The following is a 6,000-nucleotide window of genomic DNA, read 5'->3' as shown; positions in this document are numbered from 1 at the left end:
TTCCCCGTACATATCAAAACGACGGTCAAGCTCTGCTGAAGTTATCCGGTTTTGACCATTGAAATTATGGAAAAGACCCGTGTAAATTTAGCACATTTCTAAAAATAAATTCTCCAAACTCTTTGAAAGTGAGACTGCGTGAAAATGTCAACAAGGGCATAGCAAGCCGGGATGACGTTTTAGGATTCCTGTAATGGCAATTAATGTTCACATGCAGAGCTATTTTGGTGTGAAATTTTATTTGCTATACCATAAGAAGTTATACTGTTACAGTTATAGCATCATTTTTATCTACATTAGCCTTCCTTTGGCCGACTATTCACTTCAACGATTCAGCATGATACTTCAAGCTCACCGCCGACTATTCACTTATACCATAACAACTTTTTTTTTATAAATCCACCCACCCTTCTGACCTGGTACGGGGGATAGGGTAGTAAACCACCATGTGACAACTGGCGGAAACCGCCTTGCAACAGGACTCCCCAGGAAACAATCGCTTGTAGCTAAAGGAAAGTCACCTATATAGCTAGTTATACCATATTAGGGACCTCCGTTCCACCTACCAGCGAAGGAAACAGACAAATGTAGATGTCAGTGTAATGTTAGTCCACTAGTAACACTCTACATTTGCATCTAGACATATATAAGGGAAGACCAATCAGGGTTTAGGGAGCTTTGATTACACCTTGGTACATTATGCACCTGTGTTTGATACAAAAAAAGAAGCATACCTTCTGAATTTAACCTCATTATATATAGCAACTAAAATCGATTTTTTTCTACATATTGATATTTTAATACTTATATATTAGCATCTCTGTGCAAAATTATACGTTTAGCTGCTTAACAGAACACCTTGAAGTAAGTTTAGAGCATTCATAAATTAACTTTATATTCATATCGTCACTTACAAAGTAGAATTGGGAATTTTTTCGTTTCATATTATTTCTCTGTGAAGGTAATCCCAGTAACTCTAATTTCTTTCTATACCCCTGTAATTCTAGTGATTACTACTACCAACCCTTGTAATGGATTAAATAGGTCCATGATAGTTTGGCCCGTTACAATGATGACATATGTTTTATGATAGTATTTTCTTGTACTTATATATATACACATGGTGTATGGAGAGCTAACTCAAAACCTTGATTTACATGTAATCATAAACTGTTTCAATAATAAAAGTATCGATAGAATCATTACGCATTCATATATACACACCAAAGAGCGAAAACCGTTGCATCACACAAAAGTCTAAATTTAGCGAAATATAATTACAAATCGGTGATAGTAAAGATTATAAAATAATTTTAATTATTTAAAAATAATAAACCAAAGACATCAATATCAACCAATAACAGGGATGATGAATATGGTTGGTAACGTCTGGAACGGTTTGCCAGAATCGGTAGTGAACTCAGATTTTGAAATCCTGATGGAAAACAATCTAAAGGACAATGTGTATAGTGATTACTGATATTTTTTGGACCTCAAATTTTGACATATTGGCTGTCAGGCAAGGGCTAATTCGATAGATAAAAGTAGCCAGCCCAAGGAAAATTATCATACAGAAGTTCGCCCCAAAGAAATTTCGACATATCCTTATATTCAAGTTCAACGTACAGGTAATCCCCTAACTCCCAAGTCTCTACGTATAACACATCTGAGCACAACGACGTTGAAATTAACACATGTAACTAGGAAAGAAAAATAGGCCATAGAAAATGATCATGATCGATATATCTGTCAAACGGCCAAGATCCTGCAGTTAGTTTGTTTCCTATTTTTTAGGACATGCTGATTTATTGAAAAATATTTAGACATCAAAGAATCACTAACATTGCAAGCATATATAGTAATTTAAAGTGAATAGTCGGGCAAAGAAAACCCGTCTAAATGCGTTCATTGGCCTTGCAAAAGTTCTCACATATTAATACAACGGTCAACTTCTGCTTCCGTTTCCCAGTTCTGACCATTAAAATAAAGAAAAGTTGAAAGCATTGAAAGCGAGGCTGCGTGGAAATGTAACCACGGACATCGTCAGCCGGGAGGACGTTTTAGCATTCGTATACTTTTAATTAATTTCTACGTACGAAGACAGATTTTGACAAGAAAGTTCATTTTTCTATTCCATAAGAAATTATACTGGATACATTCACACCATTTTTACCGACTTTAGCCATCCTTGCCCGACTGTTCACTTTAACTTGCACGTTTGTGCAGTTTTACTATAAACAATTGACTGAAATAAGTCATAAAACTGTTCTTTTCACTTTTTATCTATAAATGAAATAATGCAAATTGATCAATTCAATCGGTCTAACCGTCTAATCTAAGATCGGCTGCTCCCGGCTAAATTCGTAGAACTTTTTTTTATTCGGTAAACCTCGGCCGATTCCAAAATCTTACGTACAATCATTCAAAGTGAACAGACTATGTATAACCAAGTGGAATCCCAACAACGTGGCAGGCAAAAATAAACAACCGATTATAACTGCTACAATTCCACGATGGTAGCAATACTTGTACATGCACATTATATATTTCTATTTATAACAATTATCATAATTGGACATTTTCAGATTCCTTAATTACGAAAAACAGTCATTAAGACATACAAATTTATGTATGTGCATGTATTTGAAGTACATTGTAAATAATTTGTATATGATCTACTTGTAGTTTTTAGATTAGCTCCTCCGATATTTATTGTGTTAAAGATAACCACTAATTAACTTAAGATATTTTCTGCTGCCATTGTTACATACATGTACATACATGTACATATGTACATACACATGTAGTAGCATATATGTAGATATAAGTAATCCCGTTTATTTCACACTATAAAACATGCACATTTGTTTTATTTTGTAAGCGATTTAATGTAACTGCAATGTACCAGTTTGTTTTAATTAATGCAATCGATTTCCGCTGTCATTCAAGGTCAAATAATTATTAACACGGTTTTTTCTTTACCGAAACTTTTTTGTTTGAAAAATGCTTCAATTCCCACAAATATTGCATTTTCGTAATAATGTCCATTTAAAAAACCAAATTAACATTCTATGCGCAAAACTAGAAAATGTTCGTATATCCGTTAAAATTTAAAGTAAAATGCATCAAAGCGCAAACACAAATAAAACGAACTTTTGAAACATCTAAAAAAAAAAAATAAATAAAAAAAATGGAAAACAAAAATATTAAAAAAACCACGGATACATCACGTGACTTAACCAGAGTACCTGGTCCAGATCAAGAGATGACGCAAACCGGAAATTACGTGTGTATCCATCTCAGCGAATGTTGACCAGCGTAATTATTTAAGGTAAGTCTAAATAATATCAGGCCCAGTTCTGCTTCTTCATAAATACTTATAATATAAACATCACCATAATAAGAAGATAGTGCCGTCTTTTCTTCGTTTTCTTCACAATAGTCATGCTCACAAAGTCAGCTTAAATGTACATGTGATGCATGTCTAGATCTGTTGACGAAACTGGGCCATACTATCGTACTGGCGTACCATAGATTGTTTTTTTCCCGTATCGGCCGGGTCCCTAAGGCACAGAGGGCCAATTCAATGAAAGTAATGGATGTTGTCAAATACGATTTGTTTGTATTTGTTGGATGGACTGATGAAATGTTTTTCAGAAAACACAAAATTTGTTAGATTATTAAAAATATGTATAATTCGTGATATTTACTAATAAAAGTAATAATAGTAAATATCCAGATTTATATATTCATCAGTCCATCCACCAAATAAAAAAAAAAAAAATATGGTAACATCTATTTTCATTGAATTAGCCCATGTGCCTTAAGGTTGAAAAAAAATTGCTTGATGTAGTTTTTGATGACACAAGAACTATCTTGTGGGTGAAAATGCATTATTTGTCAAGACAGTTAATTCTCAGGACTGGGGTTCCCACCCCAACTCAAATAAAAAAATAATAATAAAAAGACTGAAAAAAACCCCCACCAAAATAACATGTATCTGCCACTGCCACTCTGTACATGTATGCTTGCATATATGGAATTAAAAATGATCGCAGAAAATATACATCAGTAGATAAATTACAGACAGTACCATATTTAACTTGAAACTAAGTCTCCTTTATAGTTATATGAAATTAAAGATGCTCCACCGCTGACAAATAGTATTTTTTCACTATCCAAAACAGGAACAGAGGTTTAAGTGTTTTTCTTCAGTTACAAAGTTACTTACTTTACACTATTACCACCATTGAAAAGTTTGAGCTTCTAATTTTACTTCAAGTTAAAAATATGAAAAATAATTAATTGCATCCTGAAAAAATTCCATAGAATATATGGAATAAAGTACTGATTGCACATGCACCAAAGGCGAAATAAATTATTTTAAATTATTTTTTGTGTTAATTAGACACATACATACACGATTAAACCCCAATCATTGTTCAAATGATGAATATCATTTATGCTCTGTCGGCGTCTTTAAATTGAATTTGATTTGGAAGTCCTGCCACTGGATTTACATGACCAATTGATATGTATTTAGAGTATTAGTTGGAAGTCACTTTTGACAAACCCAATGAATAAAGCTGCAATACCTATGTCTGTGTAGCTACACTGGGGGAAATGACACTATCCTACATTGCAATTGATGTTTCTCACACATGTCTTGTTGAAATTTGCTTTTTTTATTATTATTATTATTTGTTTTTTACATTTTCCTGGACATTTATTAGTGTTAACTTCATAAAAACAGCTATTTACATGAAGGACAAATAAGTACAAAAAATACCACAGTTCACAGAAGAAAACCACCCACCTATACTTCCATAACATTGCCCAACACCTCAAGTCCATGTAAGTTTTCTGTACCAAATAAAGTAGCAGAAAGTTTCTATGGGAACACCATACTGTAGATAAATGTTGTGATGATGATCAGCTACCGTCGTCTGGGAATATTTCCATTATTACGGATCCTGATTGAATGCTGGGTAAACATGGCCACGATAACTTGTAATTACCCATAATACCTTCATAACGGCCACCAGATTCTGGTCCTGAGGCCACTACTATCCCACGAGTACAATAGCTCTGACCACAGAAGTGATGATTGACGATGTCTCTGCAGTCCTGGACAATGACCATTGGCCATTGATGGGTGTCTAGAGGGCCGTAGGAGGCCAGTACTGACCAACTGACCATTAGGTCTAGATGTCCTTAGGACGGTCATCTCATTAACACTCGTTTTATTGTAGTCATCAATGTACTAGACAGTTACTTAATACACAGTTGCCCCGCTCATCTCTATTCTGTACCATCCACAGGCGCCCGCTCATCTCTATTCTGTACTAACGGGGATTAATCATGTGATAATCATGTGATGTCATGGTGACGAGGAAATGTTGTATGATGTTACAGTTTCTGCTCCAGGGAGAATAAGGGTTATTTAATTCTAAACAGATGTTGAGTAACACATACTGAAGCAGAGGATTACAGACACTTAGTAACTCGGTGACCTAATTTAATTGGATACCTGTCTCTTTTTTACCTGAGGCTACTGAGATCTGCAACAATGGTCTATTTTCAGGGATACAAAATTAGATTAAGACTGATTAAACTCACAGTCCATGGTCAGTATATTTATAGAATTAATTTTGTAAAGGTATAGAATGTAGAAGATAAAGCGTTATAATTAGGTATAGTGGTACATACAACTATTAGACATCTCCCTCCAAGGTAACATATTTAGTACTACACATTAATGACTATAACCAGTGTTATGTCAGCACAACCAAGGTCTAAATGGCTAAATTGGCAAAGTTATGAAGTCAGTAAAATGGATATTCTTCAGATCATCCAGTTTTCACTATTAGGAACAATGACAGCATAATAAGAGAGGAGAAATGTAGAGACAACACTATATCTGTAGAGACAACACTATATCTGTAGAGCCAACACTATATCTGTAGAGACAACACTATATCTGTAGAGACAACACTATAT

This window comes from Argopecten irradians, chromosome 3, assembly GCF_041381155.1.
Source record: "Argopecten irradians isolate NY chromosome 3, Ai_NY, whole genome shotgun sequence".
NCBI classification, from domain to species: domain Eukaryota; kingdom Metazoa; phylum Mollusca; class Bivalvia; order Pectinida; family Pectinidae; genus Argopecten; species Argopecten irradians.
This window is presented reverse-complemented; position numbering follows the sequence as displayed.